The 25863-nt window shown below is 41.0% G+C and overlaps 1 protein-coding gene across 1 annotated transcript in view; it reads left to right on the top strand.

Moving 5' to 3' along the window:
* The first annotated feature begins 1345 nt into the window (after window positions 1-1345).
* LOC134224292 (pyrokinin-1 receptor-like) overlaps window positions 1346-25863 on the top strand; it is a 220522-nt gene continuing 196004 nt past the window's right edge. The window contains exons 1-2 of the mRNA XM_062703629.1: window positions 1346-1568; window positions 1723-2199. The gene's annotated coding sequence lies outside the window, so the exon portion shown is untranslated. The remainder of the gene's footprint in view (window positions 1569-1722; window positions 2200-25863) is intronic.

The following is a 25863-nucleotide window of genomic DNA, read 5'->3' as shown; positions in this document are numbered from 1 at the left end:
GTCCATAGGCCCAAGTAGTGATTTACCCTATTTGACCATCTCTCACACTCTTTTTCTCACTCTGTGTCATAGAGTCCGCTCGAACGTTTACTTAGGCAAGGAACTGTAACGCACAATTCGACTGACATATCTATCATTCGACATCTTTCCAATATTTGCCCATGAATACTGGAGTGCTTTAAGTTCGTTAACAAGTGCTTTGATTGTAGACAATTTCATAACATCAACTTATACAGCACCAAAGGCCCTGTATATGATAAGCTTTTCGATCAGCGTCAATAATTTGTTCACTTACTTTTGAAGTACAAACAATACTGACTCCGAAGGAGAATTACATTGGTGCAAATACAGAAATAGGAGACATTTCTTCCGCAAAATTTTCACGTGAAAGCCATATCTTATAAGTCACCTCCAATAAAAAAAACGACTTGTAGGCTTGCTGTTCTGGTTCATAATTCAGACTTTTGTCAATATTTATCGTACATGTGAATGTTATACAATATTATAAGATAAACATCTCCTTTTTCGTCTTCTAGGCATATCTTCACATCTCGATTTTGATTAAGCCATCGAGATAAGGAGAAATTGAGGAATGGAATAAAAATTGAAATGGAGACTAGATGAAAAAAGCTCCTTGCTATGAGAAACGATAACAAAACAAGTTTAAAGAACTCTAGTAGCCTAGAAAATTGAACATATCGACATAAGGAGAGTGAATCTTGAACAAAATATGACCAAAATACATCGATATAGAAAGATATCAGGTTAGGGAAGCTACCGAGATGTAGAAAATGAAAATGTATGAACATCGAGATATAAGGAGTTTTCTGTGAGGAGAATGTGAGATCAACAACTCTTAACTTAGTGTTCTCATGGACAACCACCGTTACTAATTTCGGAATACTTTCTATCCCCTTTGCATGTACTTGAATTTGTGTACCTACTTTGCCTAGAAACCGCGATGTTATCTCATGCCCTGAACAGATAAAACATGACCTACCCGAAAAAGGTACCGTGCACAAACCCAACACCTACTCACAAGGATTCAAAAAATAAAAAAAAGTTGTGGAATTTTCATTAAATCATAACAAATGTTTAACCAGATTCGTATACACATCTCAACAGCTCCAACACGTTTCCCACCGATCATCGTCACAGCGTGGGCAAACTATTCCTGGCGCGCTGCGAGTTCCCAAGCACCAGCCACCCGCCAGTCAGTGTTGCGCCAGCATCGCATCGCCCCGCTCTCACCGTCGTTGGTTGGTTTGGTAGCTCCGTCGGCTACGGTACGGGCTGGTTCGATTGCTGCCGGCCCGTTCTGGCATCAGTTCGCGTCGAACTGGCATCGTAGATGGTTGTCCGGCGGCTGCGGCGGTGAGCTTCCGAGTGCGTTCGCAATTCCTCCGCGTTCAAGTTTGTGCATCCTGGGGTCCAGTCGTTTTTTTTGGGATAGTGAATTATTGGGGAGGACAACTGACAACTGCCACCCCCATTTCGGGACAGCACTTTGAAGGTGTTCTGTGGGGTGTTGTGGGTGGTGTTCTCGAGCGGAAGAATTTCTCAAAGAGGTCTTGTAGCACTCTGTGTTGAAACAGGAGCAAGTGATGTGGGTAGCGGTTAACCGGATCAGTTGGTGACCATACAAAGTTCAAGACTGTGAAAATTTCTCTTGGGGGAAGATCTTTGCTTCAACAGTGATTCAGTTTCCAACGTTTTCTACAGATGCTGGATAATTACAGTGAGCGTGGCCAAACGAGCGAAGAATGCAGTGCAATTTTTGGAAAGTAACGGAAGATAATTCAAAAAGTGGAGAAGCTGGATCCAAAGAAGATAGGAAATGAAAAGCCGGCGAATATAACTGGTGATTGATAATTGAGCCTCTGATAAAAGCAATCCGTGATGGAGTGCTAAGTGGGAAAAATAAAAATCGAAGTGTCGTGTGAAAACAATCATTTCTCCCGTGATCAATTCGACAAACTCGCGGAAGATAGAAGTTAAATCTGAAAACGAATTCCCGGTGATTGATCCCGGGGGTGTGTGAAATTGTAAAAGTTCTCATTTAACTTGCCCATCGTTAGAGGATAACACACTGAAACCGGGAGAAGGCAAACAGTTTTGACCGCCTGCTGACTGACTCTGCCAAACGTGATCCGCGGCGATCGAAGCAGGAAGCAATCAGATTTCGGCGGAGAAGAAGAGGTAAATTCGACAAACATAATGGGCATCAATTATCTACAGACTGAGCCTTTCCAACGGTAAAACACGAAGAAATTTTGAAACAAAAATCCATTAGGAAATTTGAACGTTAGGCGAAGAACATAAATTCAAGAACCTTATATACTTCCCGAACCCATTCGATGCAAAATTTATATCTTCATCATTCAAACCATACGATAACGAGCGTGGCGATATTTATGTTCGAAATCTGAAAGTAGCCTCAATATATGGTTTGAAAGTAATGAAATATTCATGTAGAAGAAGGGAAGTCGACTCCCGCTTATTTTTGCTTTATTGATACACATTGCGGTCCGGAAAGCCGAACATGGGCAATATACATATACTAATGCTGCCGAGCGAATTCTGCTGTAATATATCAATGGTAACGATTTTCATGCGTATTTGGACTTTTTGTGACAGTTAACAAACGAAGCTAGCTATAATACCTTCTTAAAATGCAAAAATCCTCAATTAAGTTGATAATGTTCATATTTAAAAAAAAATTGTTACCTAAACACTCATAGATGGAAAACGCCTATTGATTATTATTTCTTGCATATAAAGCGAAACTTATCCACTTTCTAAAAACTGTAATAGATAAAAATGAGTCACACAGAAATGGTCGCCAAACATTTATTTTTATTAAGAAAATTATTTTGAGCTTTTTAGTGGAATGTCTTCACTTGTCATAAGACGAGTTTGTACAATCCCCTTGAATTCCACCACCTAATTGTATCTTGACAGATACGTATTTCGACCTCAACAGTAAGGCCGTCTTCAGTGTCTCGTACTTGACCCGAAGTCGAGTCAAGTACGAGACACTAAAGACGGCCTTACTGTTGAGGTCGAAATACGTATCTGTCAAGATACAATTAAGTGGTGGAATTCAAGGGGATTGTACAAACTCGTCTTATGACAAGTGATTTATTTTTAGTTTAATTTTCTTCAAAACTACAAAATTATGGGTATGTTTCAACTTTATTTGTTTATTGGATTTCCTCTCCATGACTGAATGCCCACACTTTGCCGTTGACACGTCTTTTGTGGTTTTGTGCTATGGTGGGTCCGACTTCTTTTGATGTTTTTATGCATCCAGCTCGTTCCCGAATACCTTTAAGGTGTTTTACGAAGTTTGGCCTTCATAATGGCCCAAAGTGTTTCAATTAGATGAAGTTCCGGCGAGCTCGGTGGTCCCATAAAACAAATCTGACAATTTCTGTATAAAGTCTAGATAAATCTGCAAGTTTTTTATATATAAAAAAGTAAGCTTTTTATACAGATACTGTATCAAAATAATACAAAATTTTCAGATTTCAAGACAATGATTATACAAATATCTTCTGAATTTGTATATGCCACAATTTTATACAGTTTCTGAAACGTTCTTATGTAGAATTGTATTAAAATCTGCCATTCGCTCGTTAGGTATGGGTGGCCTAGCCACGAAGAGGGACAGACTCGAAAAAATTTTCGGCCACTCCGCTAAATAGAACTAATGCGTTCCAATTACAATCCGTAACACTCGTATTCGCAAACTTTCAATGAGAAATTTCTCCAGCAAAATGTTGAGTGGTCGTCTGTTTAAATAGTTAGTGCTGTTCTGGATTGTAACTCAATTTGTTGAGTCAACAACGAGATACTGAAGACGAGCATACTTTTATGTGAAAATGCTTATCGTAAAGCTACAATCAAATTGCAGAATTAAATGATCAATTGAATAATGTTTGATCTAGATTTTACCGTTTGAATTGGACCTTCTGGATTTCGCAAGATATGTACTGAGCACGTAAGCTTTTGAAATATTCAAAATATTCTTTATTCTGCCATTCCACACTCAACTACTTTATACTACAATAAGCAATCAACTTTCCCCATTATTTAAATATTATTCCTTCAAACATGTTCGATTTCTAACGAATTATTTTTGCAGCACACGAAAGCTCCTTATTTCATTTCATCAAAACTACACCCCAATAATGGTTTCCAAATAGTCGGGATAATATTTGTAGACAAAAAGCTTGTATTCTTCTTTTTTTCTTTTTCATCTTCAATGGCTTTACATTCCAAATGGAACTTAGTCTGCTTTTCAACTTGGAATTCTATTAATATTCCCTCTGTTATTAAATGAAAGCTTTTCTATGCCCGCCCCTTTTCTATGTACTATGCCCAAAGAGTCAAGAATATTTCCTACCCGAAAGGAGCCTAGACCGGACAGAGAATCGAATTATCGAATTATCAATCTACGCCTTTGCTTGTGAGGATAACGGAAGAACCCAGCTTAGGGGAACGGGACAATATACCCTAGCTAAGCAAACACTGCTTTATTGTCTTATTTGTAACGCTATTCATGGGTATTTTTACATTATGCATCAGTTAAACAAGATAGCTAGTTGATGCCATTCAAAAATTGTCAAAAATCTCAATCATATTGATAGGGTAAGACGGTATAATACGCCCACCCCCTCCTAAGGCAACACCAATGATAACTTTTTACTTTTCAACGCAATTTAGGCAAACTTTGTGTTATTTGGTAGTCCAATAAGTCGCAAATGCATTGCCTGTGAGTAGTCATATAAAAATATTACTGAGAACATGTAAAAAAGCTTTTTTGAAAAGTCGTGTAAAATGGATTTCAAAAAGTGCCTGGGCAATACGCCCCACCTTAGCCAAAGACGTTTCATAGCCCTTCATTATTATTTTTTCTGTCTCATAATAAAAAGATTACAAATCCTTATGTGCTTGACATCAAAAAACCAACGTAAGTCCATTTATGCAGGTGTGAGTTACATTTCAATATTTTCTATATAATTTGGAAGCAACTGCTGCAGGCTCGCTGCGCTTGTGTCCAGTTGGAAAGGGCATACCGTCCTGCCTACACTGGGGCGTTTTGACCAGTGAAACATATTTTCTAAATTCGTTACATTTTTGAAGATGGAAGTAATTTTATATTACATTAACCACTGAGAAAAGTTATTTTGTTGCCCAACTAAGTGTTCCAGTGCAAGTTTTGCGGACAATATGCTAGCATCGCTCCAGAATGTTGAGGATACAAACAATAAAAGTTACATCAAAACTGTCACTTTTCATATTTTGCTATTATTTTCATTATGTAATACAAAAATACTTCCACATTCACATAGTATGATGGTTTTACAAATATTTAAAGGTACCAACTGATTTTTACCCTTTGTTAGTTATAGTTTTCATTATACCGTCTTACCCTATCATTCACATTTCAAAAAAGTGGTGATATTCTGTTGCCGGAAAACTCATGAGGCAAAACGCCTTTTAGCTGGCAGCTCCTAGGGAACAAAGCACCACGCGTCGGCGAATCAGTATTCTAGTATGGATAGTCCGTGGAGACGCAAGTACTTTGTAGATTAGCGCCAAAGCCAAAATATTAGATGTTTCTTCAAAATGTGGAAATTTTCGGTTTTTCCGACCTTCCCATACACTATTTTGAAACGTTTTTCGCCTAACCTACATTATTTTAGGTCTAGTTTTGTTACGGACATCTTAATGACGGTAAATATGAGGGAAACCACAAAAGGCGTTTTGCCTGGGGGGGGGGGCGTTTTGTGGCCTCTTCCCCTATATTATTTTTTTTTCATTTATTTTCTATAGTGTGTACTTTCAACTGTTGCTCATCTATGCTAATGTGAAAATTGAAAATGCGCAGTACAAGGAAGAAGAAAAAAGAAGGTTATGCATTAACTTCGATCTGGGGTATCAAGGGTTTCATATGATGTGCTCGAAATGGTCCCTCGCTTGAGCCTCTGAGTACCGTCTTCAGTTTGGCTTTGGTACAGTAGGTAGGCTTAGTAATTCATTAAAATTCTGGGTCTCGCTAGTTACTGTACGATACCATACTCGCATCTTTTATAACGTTTATGAAAATGTTTTGATCTCGCTGTTGTTTCTGTACACGCTAAAAATGAACTACTCAAAATTGAGTCGAATGCGACTCATTTTCATTAAAAACGGGACAACTCAAAATTTGGGTAAAAGATACTACTTTAATAAAATGATGATCGCACTTAAACTAGGAGTCTGTTTGTCGTAAAATGCACTTAGATAGATAGATAAACTTGATTCGCATCTGTCGTATTAAAAATTGATGGAAGGCCAAGCTTAACTTTCGCGAAATCATCATTTTATTGAAGTAGTATCTTTTACTCAAATTTTTAGTTGTCCCGTTTTCAATGAAAATGAGTCGGATTCGACTCAATTTTGAGTAGTTCATTTTTAACGTGCAATGCTTCTAATTTCCATATTTTTTTTTTTTTTGTGTTTGGCACTAAACTCTCGACTCGCATATTCTTCTGCGCCGGACTCGCTATTTCATATTTTGTTGGGCGCTTCGGTGACTACCGGACTCGCATCTTTTCTTGCGCTTCGAAAAAATATTCCGGACTCGCTATTACGTATATTGTTTGGCGCTAAGGTGAATACCGGACTCGCATCTTATCTTGGACTCGCTTTTTTTTCTTGCGCTACAGTGAATACCGGACTCACATTTTATTCTGCACTACAGAAAATATTCCGGACTCGCTGTTACGTATTTTCATTGTGGCGCTTCGATGATTACCGGACTCGCATCTTTTCTTGCGCTTTGGAGAATATTCCAGGCTCGCATGGTGGAGGGAAAAGAATTATTAATTGGGACATCTATTTCTTTATTTCTTTATTTGGAGCAGGGAAAAGCCCGCTTGAGTAGAGCAAAATCCCTTCCTCAAGCGGGCGCAAAACCTCCTCTTCTTTTATATCAACAGAAATTACAATTTCCAACAGATACAATATTTCTTAAGACTATTACAATTTTACAATTAAAGAATACTTAATGTCTATCCTGACTAACTATTTATCAAAGGGTGTTTGTGTTAGAAGCGGCAAGTATTCGGCAAAACTTTTTCCGAAGATTGGGACGAGAAAGGTGAAAGTCAAATTCAGTAGCACATCGATTGAAGATACGGCTCATACTAGTGAATGGCTCGTTTTGTCCATAATTTGTACGAGCACCCTGGAGGAACAAAAAAGAACTGAACCTAAGCTGACGACAAGGCGCATTAAGGTTCAAAAGAGAGAGCAAATAGGAGGAATCAAATCTTGATTGAAGAAGATCGGAAATAAATAAAGCCCTTGATATATCCCGACGCTCGCTCAACAACTCTAATCCAATGAGCTTACAGCGGTCATGGTAACTTGGTAGGTTGTTTGGATCATGCCAGTGGAGATGCCGTAACGCGAAACGAACAAATTTGCGTTGGATTGCCTCGATACGCAATATACTGTTTTGGTAAAACGGTGCCCAAACAACAGAAGAGAATTCTAGAATCGATCTTACCAAGGAACAATACAGTGCTTTCAAACAATGGATATTCTTGAAGTCTTTAGATATGCGGAAAATGAAACCAAGCATCTTAGAAGCTTTGGAGGACACGAATGCGACATGATCGTTGAAAGATAGTTTTGAATCTAATAGTACGCCCAGATCCTTAACGACGCGTTCTTTTTAAGATTCGTTGTTCCAATTTTGTAGCAGTAGTCAATCGAGGAGCGTTTGCGCGAGAATGAGATCACTGAACATTTGTCAGCATTAAGTACCATGCGGTTTATCTCACACCAATCGATGAACACGTCAAGCTGAGTTTGCAAGAAATAGGCATCAGAAGCGTCATTAACAATCCAGTAAAGTTTGAAATCGTCGGCAAAGGACAAGTTAAATGATCTTATAAGCTGGTGAACGTCGTTGAGATAAACTAGGAAAATTAACGGCACTAGGTGGCTACCCTGTGGTACACCTGAAGTAGCGGGAAAGTATGATGAGATGGAATCGCCAATCTTAATGGCCATTTCACGACCGGATAGATAAGATTCAAGCCAGCAGAGGAAAGGTCCAGGGAAACCGAGACGTCCGAACTTAGCAATCGCAATCTTGTGGTTGATTTTATCGAATGCTGCGGAGAAATCAGTATAAATTGAATCCACTTGTTGTCTTTTCTGCAGAGCTCGAATGATGAACGATGTATAGACGGTCAAGTTGGTACTTGTTGAGCGCTTCGGCATGAACCCATGTTGATATTCAGAGATGTAATCGCGACAGTTATGAAACATAAAGTTATAAACTACTTTTTCAAATAGCTTTGAAATTGCACACAAGGCGGCTATACCACGGTAATTGCTGACCTCCCGTTTGTTGCCTTTTTTAAAAACAGGGAAAAGGTAGGAGTATTTCCAGTGATCGGGGAATGTCCCATTTTGAAGCGATAGGTTGAACAGTGTTGAGATAGGTTTTGATAAGCTTCCGGAGCACTTCTTCAGAACGAATGCAGGAATACCATCGGGTCCAGAGCTTGTTGAGGCCTTGATTGAGCAACAAATATTTTCAACCATTTCAGCATTGACGAACGGATGATTACCGACTGGGGGACGAACAGGAACGTTGATAGCAGCTGTACGAACTTGATCCGCATCCAGAGCTTCTTGAGTATAAACGCTTGATAAATGAGAAAGGAGCTACGTCCTCTCATCGGTGCCACGGGAGGTTATGGAACTGTTAGTGTTGTATAACGGTAGGAATAGTTCTGATAGAACGTGAAACACAAAAAGAACTAAGACATACAAAATATGAAAAGGACAAGCCTGCGATCGAGCCCATGACCTCTTGCTTATAGGCAGAAACAATAGCTACTAGACCACTGAGGTTGTCTCCGCTTTGGGCTACAATTCTGGTAATGAGAAATTGATGCACATTCCAACTATACTTAGTATTTTATTATTATTTATGTATTATTTATTCAGACTAAGGCCGAAGTGGCCTGTGCGGTATATAAGAGTCTTCTCCATTCGGCTCGGTCCATGGCTACACGTCGCCAACCACGCAGTCTACGGAGGGTCCGCAAGTCATCTTCCACCTGATCGATCCACCTTACCCGCTGCGCACCTCGCCTTCTTGTGCCCGTCGGATCGTTGTCGAGAATTATTTTCACCGGGTTACTGTCCGACATTCTGGCTACGTGCCCGGCCCATCGCAGTCGTCTGATTTTCGCGGTGTGAACGATGGATGGTTCTCCCAACAGCTGATGCAATTCGTGGTTCATTCGCCTCCTCCACGTACCGTCCGCCATCTGCACCCCACCATAGATGGTACGCAGCACTTTCCTTTCGAAAACTCCAAGTGCGCGTTGGTCCTCCACGAGCATCGTCCAGGTCTCGTGTCCGTAGAGGACTACCGGTCTAATTAGCGTTTTGTAGATTGTCAGTTTGGTACGGCGGCGAACTCTATTCGATCGGAGCGTCTTGCGGAGTCCAAAGTACGTACGATTTCCAGCCACTATGCGTCTCCGAATTTCTCTGCTGGTGTCATTTTCGGCAGTCATCAGTGAGCCCAAGTACACAAATTCTTCTACCACCTCGATTTCGTCACCACCGATGCAAACTCGCGGTGGGTGGCTCACATTGTCTTCTCTTGAACCTCTTCCTATCATGTACTTCGTCTTCGACGTGTTGATGACTAGTCCGATCCGCTTAGCTTCCCTCTTCAGTCTGATGTAGGCTTCCTCCATCTTCTCAAAGTTACGTGCCATAATATCTATGTCGTCGGCGAAACCAAATAGCTGGACGGACTTATTGAAAATTGTACCACTCGTGTTAATCCCTGCTCTTCGTATTACACCTTCCAAAGCGATGTTGAATAGCAAACACGAAAGACCATCACCTTGCCGTAACCCTCTGCGGGTTTCGAAGGGACTCGAGAATGCCCTGAAACTCGAACTACGCACATCACCCGATCCATCGTCGCTTTGATCAACCGTGTCAGTTTATCCGGAAAACCGTGTTCGTGCATTAGCTGCCATAGCTGGTCCCGATCGATTGTATCATATGCGGCTTTGAAGTCGATGAATAGATGATGTGTGGGCACGTTGTATTCGCGGCATTTCTGCAGTACTTGGCGAATGGCAAACACCTGGTCCGTGGTGGAGCGTTCGCCCATAAAACCCGCCTGGTACTGCCCCACGAACTCCCTTGCAGTTGGTGCTAGTCGACGGCATAAAATTTGGGAGAGTACCTTGTAGGCGGCGTTCAGCAATGTGATTGCGCGGTAGTTGCTACAATCCAGCTTATCGCCCTTTTTGTAGATGGGACACACGACACCTTCCATCCACTCCTGCGGCAAAACTTCCTCCTCCCAAATCTTGGTAATGACCCAGTGCAGCGCTCTAGCCAGTGCCTCACCACCGTGTTTAAATAGCTCTCCTGGTAGTTGGTCAACCCCAGGGGCTTTGTTGTTCTTGAGCCGGCCGATCTCCTCTTGGATTTCCTGGAGATCCGGAGCCGGTAGAATTATGTCCTGCGCGCGTTCTCCCAGGTCCATCACCATACCGCCATCTTCGTCTGCCACATCGCCATTCAGGTGTTCTTCGTAGTGCTGCCGCCACGTTTGGATCACCTCACGCTCGTTCGTAAGAAGGTTCCCGTTTATGTCCTTACACATATCGGGCTGTGGCACGTGGCCCTTACGTGAACGGTTTAACTTCTCATAGAACTTTCGTGTGTTATTAGCGCGGTACAGTTGCTCCGTTTCTTCACGGTCTCGATCTTCCTGCTGGCGCTTTTTCCTCCGGAAAATCGAGTTTTGTCTGTTCCGCGCCTGTTTATATCGTGCCTCGTTCGCCCTCGTGCGGTGTTGCAGCAATCTCGCCCATGCTGCATTCTTCTCTTCTACTAACTGCTCACATCCGCCGTCATACCAGCCGTTTCTCTGATCCGGGGGCACCGTGCCAAGTGCAGCGGTTGCGGTGCTACCAATGGCGGATCGAATATCTCTCCAGCCATCTTCAAGAGATGCTGCGCCTAGCTGCTCTTCCGTTGGAAGTGTCACTTCCAGCTGCTGCGCGTATTCTTGGGCTAGTCTACCGTCTTGTAGCCGCCCAATGTTAAGCCGCGGCGTCCGACTTCGACGCGTGTTGTACACCGTCGAGAGTTTTGAGCGCAGGCATACTGCAACGAGGTAGTGGTCGGATTCAATATTCGCACTGCGGTAAGTGCGGACGTTCGTGATGTCGGAGAAGAATTTACCGTCGATTAGAACGTGGTCGATTTGGTTTTCCGTTTCTTGGTTAGGTGATCTTCATGTGGCCTTGTGGATATTTTTGCGGGGAAAGAAGGTGCTTCGGACTACCATTCCGCGGGAGGCTGCGAAGTTTATGCATCGTTGGCTGTTGTCGTTCGATACGGTGTGCAGACTATCCGGTCCGTCGACCGGTCTATACATTTCCTCCCTTCCTACCTGTGCGTTCATGTCACCGATGACGATTTTAACGTCCCGCAGTGGGCATCCATCGTATGTCTGCTCCAGCTGTGCGTAGAACGCTTCTTTCTCGTCGTCGGGTCTCCCTTCGTGTGGGCAGTGGACGTTGATGATGCTATAGTTGAAGAAACGGCCTTTAATCCTCAGCTTGCACATCCTTGCGTTGATTGGCTGCCACCCAATCACGCGTTGGCGCATCTTTACCAGCACTATGAAGCCGGTTCCCAGCTCGTTGGTGGTGCCACAGCTTTGGTAGAAGGTAGCCGCCCGATGCCCGCTTTTCCACACTTTCAATCCTGTCCAGCAAATCTCCTGCAGCGCCACGACGTCGAAGTTGCGGGGATGTAATTCATCGTAGATCATCCTGTCGCAACCTGCGAAACCTAGCGACTTGCAGTTCCATGTTCCAAGCTTCCAATCGTGATCCTTTATTCGTCGCCTAGGTCTTTGCCGATTATATCGAGTCGCATTATCTCTTATATTGTTCGTAATTATTGGTTTTCCAGGCGGCTTATTGGGCCTGCGCAAACCTCTCGCCGGAGGGCCGTCGTGTCAGGGCTGTTTAGCGTCCCACCTAACACCAGGACTTGGGCTTGTGCGCTTTGAGCGGCACACGGTCGCTTTGGCGGAGCCTACTTGCGGATACATGCAGCTTTTTATAGAGGTTTAACAGGGCCCACTGTCAAACCCCACCACATCCTAGGCAGGCGCCACAACTCGCAGATGGCCTGGGGAGGGATCGTCAAGCCCTTGGACAAAGTCCCTGCTGCCCCCAACTGTTCTTGATATGAAATCCATTTCATTATGGGAAAGTTATGTTTGCAATGTAATCAGTTTTAAAAATAATCAGGAAATAATTACGACCAGAATATTTATATAATTTATATAATATGAGAAAATTTCCTCGACTTTTAGGACAAATATTGCTTTTCCATTATCGATTGTCGAATATCTCTTTACAAGCTTCAAAAACAAGTCAAGGGTTACAGAACTGAAAAAATACTCAATGGTTTTATAATCAATTATTGCCAACTGCTAGGATTATAGAAAATGTTATGGATCTAGATATAAGTCAAACTACCAAAAAATCGCATGATTGCCAAAAAAATCTGCTTTAGGAGCTCAGAATCCTTTGCGTATCAAATTTAGAGCGGACTTCGGTATGTTTATGGTTTCTCAAATTTCAATAGATCTATTAAGGTTTAAAGAAAGCTTTTCCTGTGGTCTTCTAAAAATCGTGCTTTATCACAACTTCTAAAAAAAATTATTCGCAGATTTCAACAACTTCTTTTTTACCTCTGTAAAACGTTTAGAGTCTGAGAAGTAAAGTTTAGACATCTTTCAGCGCTTTAGAGATTATTAAGGGCCTGAGGTCCTAAAGAACAATCAGTCTATTGTTTTTAGATCCCTAAAACATCTATGATTATTGTTTGGACCTAAATCCCTAAAACATCTATGAAAATAACCTTCTGCCAACACACCAAAATTCATGCGTAGGACATGTCCTACCTGTCCCACCAACTCCCGGCGCCACTGGGTGAAACTGAGGCTGTTCACATTCTTTGTCACTGGAGCGTATTCACGCTCACCAATATACGTGGTTCTGGTTTCAATACTCCTCAATTCTGTACTCTTTACTTGTGGTTAGCCTTTCGCATTTTAATAAATTCCATTCGTGAAGAGAAAGATCATAGTTTACATTTATCGGAAATAACTTCACGATTTTCACAACACACTTGAAACTTCTTTGGTGCATATTTCCCAAATTTAATATATTGCTACCAGATTCACATTTGATTTGGTTTATAATAATAGGTACAAATTATTTTTATTTTAAACTTTTTTACAACAGGAAATGCAAAAATAGTGTGACCATTTTTCGAAAAATAGTGACTTTAGTGACTTTTGGATGAAAATAAGGATTTTTTAATGACTAGACTCAAAATAGTGACCAAGTCACTAAAAAGTGACTCGCTACCAGGCCTTACATATGTATATAAAGATCTTGGAATCGACGCCAGTTCGATACGGGAAGCCAACCTTGAGTTTGCTACCTGAGGTCGAAATTGGGCGAATTAAACCTCCAGTTGAGTAAATAGTACTTTCGCTAGGTACTTTTTTAACATGGGAGGAAAGGCAAACTACTTTGACTCCATTTACTCAAAATTGGCTTCCCTGTATGGAAGTACGAAGTTGGGTGGATTGAACCCACTCTTGGGTTGTTTAGTTTTTCCGTGAATGTCATTTATTTCTAGCAGCTTGAGTTCGACAGCTGCGCTTCGCAACACCTCCGCAAGTTCGTCAACGGCAGCAAACGGCACGTTTTTTTCAACGCCCACACACAATTCTTAAGTTTAGTTTCTCTGGCGTTATCTAGGAAAGTACACTCACCTATTTTCCACTCTAATTCCAGTAACGTATCCAATTTTCCGCAGCCTCTCGACTCCCGACCATTCACCACGAGCCATGGAAAGTTTTCTGACGCAAACTTTGCAATATGCAAAATACGGTACGCTTTTGTATGCCTTGGAGCACTAATGTTCCGGGGAATCAATCCATTTCATTCAGAATACCTGGAGCACCTTCTCTTTCATTTCTTTTGAAGACCTGTCTCGATTTCCCAAAATAAATCATATCTGTGTTTTCTTTTGACTAAATATTCAAAATACGTAGTACAGAAAAAAGTTTGAATCAAAATGTTGAAGACGTAGTGGCATTACCCTCAGCTTGTGTAGATGTTTCGCTGCAACTCACTGCTGAAAATAATCTCAAAAATAAGAAACAAATCAAATTTCTTCTCATTGCTTAATTTTTGATGGGATGAACATTGGAAGCTATGAAGGGCCGAACAGTTCCCCTACTATTTTTTTTATTTATTTATTCAGCCTTAGGCCAGAGGAACTTCTGCAGTACACAAAAAAAGTCTCCATTTAGCACAATCCATGGCTGTTCGTCGCCAACCACGCAATCTGCGGAGGGTCCACAAATCGTCCTCCACCTGATCGATCCACCTTGCTACTTGTGCCCGTCAGATCATTGTCGAGAAGCATTTTCACCGGGTTGATGTCCGACAGACTGGCTACGTACCCGGCCCACCGCAGTCTTCCGATTTTCACGGTGTGAATGATGGCTGGTTCTCCCAACTGTTGATGCAACCCGAGGTTCATTTGCATTCTCCACTTACCGACCGCCATATATACCCCATCGTAGCTGAGAGGTAGAACTTTCCTTTCGAAAAGTCCAAGTGCGCATTAATCTTCCACAAGCATCGTCCAGGTCTCGTGTCCGTAGAGGACTACAGGTCTAATGAGCGTTTTGTAGATAGTCAGTTTGGTGCCGCGGTGAACTCGATCGGAGCTTCTTGCGGAGACCTTGGAAACATAAAAAAAACTGCAAAATTGTTCTACAAATTCTTTAGATGACGATATAATGATTTCAGATTTCTCAGTAATATGTATGTAACAGTAACTAATGAGACATCTGAAATCATCAGAAAGATTTGTAGAACCACAACCACTTGCAGTTTTTTTTATTTCCACGAAGAATATGTTTGAATTTCTTTGATAAAACGCTTCCACAAAAATTCTATCGAATTTACAACGAAATTCAAGAGCATAGGCTATAGCCTGAACCAAACGCAAACAACTAACAGGAGGTCACATCTTCCCTATTTGTTGTTCCTCCAAAATTACTTGATTGAATTTCACGTTGAACATTTGCTCAATTTTCTATATCACATTTCTTCTATTGCATCCAAATTGCGAATCCTAACAGAAGAGCATCATAAACTAAATTGTCAATTTTATCATTTTTTACTGCGACGAATAGAATGTGCTTTCACTTGGACCATGGTTTCCCAAACTTTGGGTCGCGGCCCCTCGAAGGGGGGTCATGAGCTGACCCAAAGTGGGTCGCGAAAGACAAATCTATCCAACTTTTGTCCCACAAATCTTCACCAGCTTTTAGATAAGGATCTAAGTAATAAGTGGTCCATTAGAGAACAACAAATTTTACGAAGTTGTTATCCGAGATTTTGGCAAATACAATGAAGTACAATACATTCCAAATCCAATCCAAATTTAATTCAAACTCCATTCAATTCCAAACCAAATCCAAATTCATTCCCAATCTAAACCAATTTAAAAAGAATAAAAAATTGATGGGATTTCAGTATATACAATGGTGTGGTATAAAACAATTTATTATGATGATTTTATCTAACGCGAACTCATTTCCATCCAATTTCTAATTATCAATTTATTTGATACCTGGTGGGTCGCAAGCAACGTGGGATTCTGCTACGTGGGTCACATATCAAAAAAGTTTGGAAACCTCTGACTTGGACGATGTGCACTGGGTTTGCTATCTCAGGGTTTGCTGCGATGCCATATGACGTTTATTGTTTATAGCCGGGGAAATTTTGCTTTTCTTCAGTTTGGTTACGTGCCTTTGCTCGCTGGCTTTAGTAAGCAATAAAATCATGCAGCTCTCTGTTTGCTCAGCGTTATGTGATCAAAAGGAATTATGGCAACCATCATTGCGTACTTTGGCGTGAAGCGCTGAAATTCTGCTGCTGATAACATCATAATCTCTTTTTGAGATTTTAATTATTTCTAGGAAAAGAGAATATTCGTTCATACAGCAACATTCGCGATGCATATTAGGTAGAAGGATTTTCACATTAATTAGCAAACTGATAACTCGAAAAAAGGGGTTAGAATTTATTAATAGTAACAAAAAGAGTTCAACAAAAAAAACATATTTCCCGCATCAAAGCAGTTGCCACCGCTTCCCGGCACGTAGGAGTCGTCCACTGCATCCTTTTATCTCTTCCGGGTGGTTTTTTCGCACTGGATTTCCCGACGGAAAAGCACGTTTTCCAGGCGCTATGGACGTGAAAGCTAAAAGGCAATTTATTTTTGTTTTTCTTATCCACATGGCAGATTCTCACAAACCCGCGGTTTACAGCGTTCGTTTCGAGCAACCGAATTCAACATATTCCGGCACCAGCCCACGTTTCAAGCGTTGGAAGACGAAATGGATGAAATACTTGAACAGCCAATATACGAAAAACAAACAAAATACTCCATTAAATTGAAGAGAATAAAATGTTTAAAGTGCTGTGAATCACCAGTGACAAGCTATCAAAAAATAATCGAACAGCAGAGCAGTAGCATAAAACCACAGCCATTCGAATCTGCTTTTCCAGCCTCGGGTGGTTTTGATATAATTGAATTTATTTTCCCAATTTCCATTCATCCGAAGTTGGTTTGATTCCTGAATGATATAAACATTTTTTGTGTGCAAATCCTTAGAAGTTCAAGTTGATATCAAACTGAAAGAAAAACCTTTTTATTATGCTTTCCGATTTTTTATGTTAGATTGTATGTTTGTAGCATGTATTGCATCAAATATGTAGAAGAAGGTACTTTGCTGTCCCTATTCGCACAAGTGTCCCTTGTCGATTTTTGACGATATGATATTCGTTCAGCATAAGCTCAACATTTCCTCCTGTCTAAGAAAACTTGTTAAAATGATAGATTTCGTTCTAGAAATTTGAAAATCAAAATCCATTTGTGTTGTCCCATATTGTCCAAATAGTGATACTCTTTCTCACAAAATCATTTTCATGGTAAATGCACATACCTGTGAGGCATTTACTAGTTCCATGAAAATTATGTATGTAGAATGTTATGTCAAATTTCGGAATGATTCCAGATATCAGTTTATTAGAATTCTAGTAATTTTCCGGGAAAAACGAGTTTGAAAAGTACAACGGCTAATTACTCATATTCAACTAAACTGACATGGGAATATTTTGCAAATAAGGGCAGTATGCGAATAAAATAAATTTGAAAGCTCTGCCAAGTGGTACACAATTTATAGATTTATTTTCTTGGTCGTAATTCCAGGCAGGTAAATGTTCCCTTCAAAGATGACAACCACAGTGTGGTTGTAGTTTTTTTGTGTTGTGTTTTTATTTTTTGTTGTATTACCATAAAGTCTTTCAATTCCATTCAATTTATCTTCTAGAAATGTATCTCGTTTTGACAATTACCTACGTGTATTCTGACTCATTTACGCTTCGTTCTTATAAATATTTAAAAAAAAATCACTCTAATAAAGAACTAACGAAAAAAAACTTCGTTCTTATCGCTAATGATGGTACACCTACCCCGTCGACTCCCACATTTCGTCGTAGCCGAACTCGAAAAAAGTGAACACTTGCTAATCTGACAAGGTTGCTTCCAACGAACACGATGTAGCAAGATTTTTAACGGTTGACTGAACGTTCAGTGCTCATCATTCGGAGAAAAAAAGCACCATCATTTATTGAAACGACACACCAGCGGCAATTTTCATACACTTCCCCGACGGACGGTATCGGATCTTCCGAGTTAAACGAGCATGAATTAATGATTGTTGATTTGGATGTTGGAGCTTCCAAGAAAGTGACTAAAGACATGTTCATGCTTTGCTGGGCAATTCAGAGAAACATAAGAAAATATTTGTCAATGTACTTGTAGGAAAAGTTTCATATTCGAAAATTATTTTTTAGATTATTTTTAACCATCACTCCTTTTCTGTGAAGGTACATACGCGGTCATTTTTTATGTAGGTAATTGGTGGAATTGGCAGATGAAAGCGGAAGCGATTCAAGTTGCATTGAGAAAACAACGCACTCCAGAAGATTCGTTTAAGATTTATTGCAGTGCAGTTTTGTATCGTCAAGATCCTTCAATTCAAAATTTTCCAAAAGATCACGAATACTGAAAAAAAAAATTGTTTTCAACAAAGTCAATTTCGGAACATGCAGTATTTCGATAAAGGTGCTTTGTCTAGTCACAATGGATTTTATTTATTTATTATCAGATTAAGGCCGGAGTGGCCTGTGCAGTGCATAAAAGTCTTCTCCATTCAGCTCGGTTCATGACTGCACGTTGCCAACCATCGGAGGTCACCAGTGAGCCCAAGTACACGAATTCTTCAACCACCTCGATTTCGTCACCACCAATACAAACTCGTAGTGGGTGGCTCACGTTGTCACCTTTTGAGTCTCTTCCTATCATGTACTTCGTCTTCGACGTGTTGATGACTAGTCCAATCTGTTCACCTTCGCTATTCAGTCTGATGTATGCTTCCTCAATCCTCTCAAAGTTACGTGCCATGTTATCAATGTCATCAACGAAACCAAATAACTGGACGGACTCCTGCCCTTCGTATTGCTCCCTTCAAAGCGATGTTGAGTAGCAGACACGAAAGACCATCACCTTACCTTGCCGTAACCCTCTACGCGCTTCGAAGGGACTCGAGAATGCCCCTGAAACTCGAACTATGCACATCACCCGAACCATCTTCGCCTTGATGAACCGTATCCGTTTATCCGGAAATCCGTTTTCGTGCATTAGCTGCCATAGCTGGTCCCGATCGATTGTATCATATGCGGCTTTGAAGTCGATAAATAGATGATGTGTGGGCACGTTGTATTCGCGACATTTCTGCAATACCTGATGTATGGCGAACACCTGGTCTGTGGTAGAGCGTTCACCCATAAATCCAGTCTGGTACTGCCCCACGAACTCTCTTGCAATTGGTGTTAGTCGGCGGCATAAAATTTGGGAGAGTACCTTGTGGGCGGCGTTCAGCAATGTGATTGCGCGGTAGTTGCTACAATCCAGCTTATCGCCCTTTTTGTAGATGACGGGGAAGGGTCATTTGGCCGAAAGCCACCTGGCCGAATGTCACTAGGCCGAAAGAGTCGTTTGACCAAAAGGGTCAGTTGGCCGAAAGGGTCGTTTGGCCGAAAGGGTTATTTGGCCGACAGGGTCATTTGGCCAAAGAGGTCATTTAGCCGAAAGGGTTTTTTGACCGAAAGGGTAGTATGGCCGAAAGGGTCGTTTGGCTGAATGGGTCATCTGGTCGAAAGAGTCATCCAGTCGAAAGGGTCATTTGGCCGAAAGGGTCATTTGGCTGAAACGGTCATTAGACCGAAAGAGTCATTTGGCTGAAAGGGTCATTTGGCCGAAAGGGTCGTTTGGGCGAAAGGATCATTTAATCGAAAGGGTCATTTGAAAGTAATTTGGCCGAAAGAGTCATCCAGTCGAAAAGGTCATTTGGCCGAAAGGGTAATTTGGTCGAAAGGGTCATTAGGCCGGAAGGGTCATTTGGCTGAAAGGGTCATTTGGCCGAAAGGGTCGTTTAGCCGAATAGTTCATTTGAATAGTGAGAAATTAGGAACGAGAAGAGAGACGTCTCACTTCTCACTCTTTATTCTTCTCATCTCCCTGTAAAAAGTGAGAAGCGCGAAATGAGTAGTGAGACGTCTAACTATCCACTTCGCTCAACTTACTTTTCACAGTGAGAAGTGAGAAACGAGGAGTGAGAAGTGACACGAATCACTTCTCACTCCTCATTTCTCACTTCTCGCTGTAGAAAGTGAGTAGTGAGATGTCTCACTACCCACTTCGCACTATTCACTTTTTACAGTTAGAAGTGAGAAATCAGGAAAGAGAAGTGTGACGTCTCACTTCTGCCCCCTCATTTCTCACTTCTCGCTGTCAAGACGTCTCACTACTCGCTGTCTCGCTGTGAGACGTCTCACTACTCACTTAACGCTTCACACTTTTTACAGTAAGAAGAAAAAATGAAGAGTGAGAAGTGAGACGTCTCACTTCTCACTCCTCAGCGCAGAATCGCAAAGTGAGTAGTGAGAAGTAAAACGTCTCTCTTATCATTCCTAATTTTTCACTCTTCAAATGACCTATTCGGCCAAATGTCCTATTCGACCAAACGACCCTTTCGGCCAAATGACCCTTTCGGCCAAATGACCCTTTCGACTGGATGACTCTTTCGGCCAAATTACTTTCGGTCTAGTGGTATGTTCAGCCAAATGGTATATTCGGCCAAACAACTTTCGACCTAGCGGCATTCGGCAAATGGCTTTCGGCCGAATGGGTTTCGGCCAAATCACCCTTCCCCTTTGTGAAAAACGGGACTACTCAAAAATTTAGTAAACCCTATTTTATTCAATTTTGAGTAAAGCGTTAAGAAAGGCATATTAGGCTGTATACTATTTCGTCGGAAAACACTTCGCGGAATTTTTTTTTTCGCGGTACGACATTTTGCGGAATGTATCAACTCTCCAAAGTACGTTTCGCGGAATGCACCTTTTTTCCGAAAGACATTTCGCGGAATATACCTTTTCACCGAAAATCATTCCGCGGAATGCCGTTTGGCGGAATTCAGTTAAAATAATTATCACTAAAAAATTTATGGATTTCAGCTTGATTACATGCAATCCAGTCTAAATTCTTGTGGATTGTGATTTAATGCAATGAAAGAAGGTAATGCCTTCGTTATAGCGTAAAGTGAGGGAACAATGCCTTCTTAAAATAGACACGTTTGATCGGTATACAGAAGAACCCGAACCCGATTTGCAATTTTTGTTCATACATACAAAAAATTATCAAATGAACGAACCCGACCCGTACCAGAGAGTTTTTACATTCGTAAACACGCACTCGACCCAAACCCGACACAATTTAATTATTTAAGCCCTCACTAAAGTTTTGCCCAAAAATTCAAACTAGATATTTTCGGTTTATTTTTTAAATCGAAAAAAAGTAAGCCCAAATAACGAACTAGCCTCACAATTAACAAAAGTGAATAAAATAATATTCGACCCGTACCCGACCCGGATCCGATTTTTTTATCTCACAAACCCGTACCCGACCCGAACCCGATATTGTACTAGTTTTTCAAACCCGAACCCGTAGGGTTGAGGGTTTCAAAGTCCGAAATCCGAATATCTATATGCTGCCCGGCAAAAGCAAAAGGAGTTGATCTTCTTCATCTTCTTATTGGCATTACACACTGGGACAGAGCCGCCTCGCAATTTAGTATTTATTAAGCACTTCCACAGTTATTAACTGCGAGGTTTCTAAGCCAAGTTACCATTTCTGCATTCGTATATCATGAGGCTAACACGATGATATTTGTATGCCCAGGGAAGTTGAGACAATTTCCAATCCGAAAATTGTCTAGACCGGCGCCGGGAATCGAACCCAGCCAGCCTCATCATTGTCTTGCTTTGTAGCCGCGCATCTTACCGCACGGCTAAGGAGGGCCCTAAGAAGTTGATAATGTATTTTTTGAGAAGAACGCGTCTGTCCGGTAAAAGGCGAAGTGATGAGTAACGCCTTCTTAAAATGGATGCATCTGCCCGGTATAAGGCAAAATGAGTTGATAATTCCTTCTTTAAAAGAACGCGTCTGTCCGGTTAGGGCGAAATGAGAAGTAACGCATTCTTTGAATGGATGCATCTGCCCGGCTTAAATAGAAAGGAGTTGATAATGCCTTCTTTAAAAGAACGCGCCTTCTCGGTATAAGGCGAAAGGAGGGATAATGCCACCTTTAAACGGATGCATTTGCCCGGTATAAGGCGAAAGGAGTTGATAATTTTTTCTTTTAAAGAACGCGTCTGCCAGACATAAGGCGGAGGGAAGAATAACGCCTTCTTAAAATGGATGGTTCTACCCGGTATAAGGCGAAAAGAGTTGATAATTCCTTGTTTTAAAAAACGCGTCTGCCCAGTATAAGGCTAAGGTAGAAGTAACGCCTTCTTTAAATGAACGCATCTGCGCAGTGTAAGGCGGAAGGAGTTGATAAAACTTTCTTTTAAAAAAACGAATCTGCCCGGTATAAGGCAAAGAAAAGGGTAATGCCTTCTTTAAATGGTAGCATCTGTCCGGTACAAGGCGAAGAGAGGATGTAATGCCATATTTAAAAAAATACGTTTTTTCGGTATACGGCGAAAGGAAGAAATAAAGAATTATTCATAAAAACACAACTTCACCGAGTGGTGATACTGCCTTTCTCGCATTTAGCCAAAACACCAACCTTATATAGCGCCTATATAGTTCGATTCCATTTTCCTAATAACTTTAAAAAGCAATGATCGATCGTTATCAAATTCAATAGTGATCGACAAGGCTTTGTCCCCTTACTTATGAAAATGTGGCTGATGTTTTTCGGTTTTAGAGTGCACACACACACACACATACACACGGACAGACAGACATTTGTTTAGTTCGACGAGCTGAGTCGATTGGTATATAACATCATGGGTCTCCGAGACTTCTATAAAAAGTTCGATTTTGAAGTGAAATGATGGACTTTGTTGTATTAGAAAGGCAAAAGGTCTATCCGTAAGAAGGTAAAGGGAAGTGATAATCCCTTCATTATATCTAGCCCATCTGCCAGATATTATAAAGGTTTTGTAAGGGGCAATTGGTATTTTGAAAACTACTTCTACATATTCTAAGAGGCCTTTCTTAGCTGCGCGGGAAGAGCGTGGCTGCCAAGCAAGACTATGCTTAAGGAGGCTGAGGGCAACTTCTGGCCCGGTCTCGGAAATTTATCGAAAATGTTTTTTTGACTTCTTCAGGTATAAAAGTTTTAACGGGTTAATCTCGTGCGAAACTTCGCAGGTAATAATTGTGGAAGTGATGAATGAACATTAAGCTATTATTATTAATATTCCGCGAAATGGTACATTCCGCCGCCAAATGTCGTTACAAACCACCAAATGTTATTCCGCGAAATGTTCGACCGCGGAAATGAATTCAGCGAAATAGTTTTCGGCGAAATGTTATACAATCGGCATATTATACTCAAGGAAAGCTGTAATCGATTTGCTTACATTTGACCCAGTGGTTGAGCTAGTCTTACTAATTATGTCCTACAAAATAATTATTACATTAATTCAGGTGATTCCTTTCCATCTCGTTTTGGATATAAATCAATTATATGCTTTTTAATTATATGTTTTCTTTTTACACATGGTTATTTTTCATCCAAAACAAAACTGAAACGCCAAATAAATCACAAATATTATTCTTTAACACGAAAAACAATTTTAAAATTCGGAAATCCATGCGGTTGCCTGTCCAGTAGCCAGCACCGTGCTCCGACCATGCCTCCCAAACAGTTGGAACGCTATTCTCAAATCCCTATATCTCAGCCGTTAGTGAACCGATTTGAACAATTCTGGGACTCACAAATTTTCCCGTCCATCAAAATTTGTCTGAGATTATTTTATTCCTTCCCATTTGAGCTTCCCCTTCGTAGCAGAATCAAAAGCGCGCGTCGGAGGGAGTGAAATTCACCGAGTGAAATTCCATTCGGCGTAACTTCGATTGTGCTACCGTCGAGCAATATTGCGATAAATGTTGTCGCCATCCTGTGGCGTAGCCACGAGGGTGGTTTTGGACATAACCCCCCCCCCCCCCCCAACCCAATTTTTTGGCGACGCCACTGTCGCCATCATTTTAACTTATTTTATACTAGCAGTCCCGACGAACTACGTTTCCCCTAAAATTGATTAAAAATCAGAGACAGTTATGCAAAAAGTAGTGTTCCATTTGTGTGGGAGTCCCTCCTTCTAGAGCGGGGAGGGGTCTCGAACCATCTTAGGAACCTTCCATGGGCCCAAAAACCCCACCATACAAATTTTCACGCCGATCGGTTCAGTAGTTTCCGAGTCTATAAGTTTTAGACAGACAGAAATTCATTTTTATGTATATAGAAGAAGAAGATAGAAGAAGAAGATAGAAGATAGAAGAAGAAGATAGAAGAAGAAGAAGAAGAAGAAGATTCCAGGAACCCCATGCTCAATGGTTAAGAGCATGATCACGGTTCGCCAAAAACAATGCTGTTTTTATACTTAACTCAATTCGTATATGTTCTTCTGACATTTCTATAAATACTTAAAACACGTGTATAGGACGTAACCTAACGCACGTAACCTAACAAATTACACCGTCATGTTTCTCCAAACACTCAATTAGATTAATATACGTTATGAACAGTCCCTAAATCGTTTATTTTTTGGCAGCCTACAGCATTTAAAAACCCTTCCGACAACCACACAATCCTACAACATTCATGCTTTGATTATATAATAGCAATGGGTTCGTTTAAATCTATCGGGATACAATGATAATGTGGGAAAAACTTTCGCCCAACTTGTTCCATTCCATTCCAACAATTTGAGAAAACTTCCAACCACTACTGTTAGGGTGCCATTACATCGGACGCTCATCGACACCCATCACCACCCGTCTTCTTTCCAGTCTGCGCCGTTGAGTGGGACCCATTCCGATATGCTAATGAGTTGTTTGGCTGACTGTGCCAAGAATGCATAAACTTTTCTTATGGGGGCTGTTCGGATCGAACTCCGAAGCCTGTCTGAGCGGAGTACCAACACTTATCACCGGGAAAGTCGAGTTTGCACCGAACTGGAGGCACTTTGGCAAGATACAAGAAGTTCATTACCATCGAGGGAGTTTTCTATCGAAGCAATTACGGTTCTTCTTATAGGTACTTCGCTTTCGTGAATGGTGGATCGGTGGATCTGACTACCACGTGCGATCTATGGAGATAGCCTCGAAAGCTTATCTCCATTTTATTATTGAAAAGGATATGGTTTTGTTTTCGACTCTGGAAAACCAAAATAGCGAGCAATTGAATTTAATGCAACAAGTGTATAGCTACTTAGTAGTCGTTCAAAAGAATAATGTATTTTTTATCTAAAATCCACCAACGCACGACTGGAAAACGACTCTCACATCTGTACCCTACATATCCTACCCATCAAAACACGAACCTCGACCTACGGTTCCAGCTTCTGGCCCATTGGGGTGATTGCCAGACACGCTTTCCACTCAGCCATCGGTGCTGTAAATATAAAGAGGAAAAATAACGACCTGAAAACATTTTATTTACAGATCATCCCACATCAAATCCAAGTTCTTCAATTTAGCGCTAATGAAAATAGATCCCATGGGGACAATTACCGTGTCGAAACGTGGGGTAAATAAACACCCAGATTGATCCATCTAGTGGCTGTAGTAGCTTTTTCGTGCACATGGTACTAAACTTTATGACTAAGAATAAAGTTTTTTAAAGCTTTTGAATGCATCAATTGGCCTGAATAAAAAATAGCATCAATTCACACTACGATACATTCGTAAAAAACAAAAACTTACGCGGACCCATTCGTGCAGATAATCGTTGTAACTAAATTTTCAAATGGCAAACCAAACCCTTAGCCATCTCTTCTTGTCGAGGCACCGGATGACGACAAAGTGCAGCTTACTGACAACACTACATGTAGCTGTACCCAAGTCATATAATCCGTAGATGATTTGTCGATGTGTGTGGGAAAGCAAAAAAGGTTGAGAGTAAATTAAATCAAATCATAAAAACAATAAAGGTGGAGGAATAAAAAGTGAATTATAAGTTTTGAACTGTTATTTGAAGTTAATAAATAGACT

This window comes from Armigeres subalbatus, chromosome 1 (assembly GCF_024139115.2).
Source record: "Armigeres subalbatus isolate Guangzhou_Male chromosome 1, GZ_Asu_2, whole genome shotgun sequence".
Lineage (NCBI taxonomy): Eukaryota > Metazoa > Arthropoda > Insecta > Diptera > Culicidae > Armigeres > Armigeres subalbatus.
This window is presented reverse-complemented; position numbering and strand designations above follow the sequence as displayed.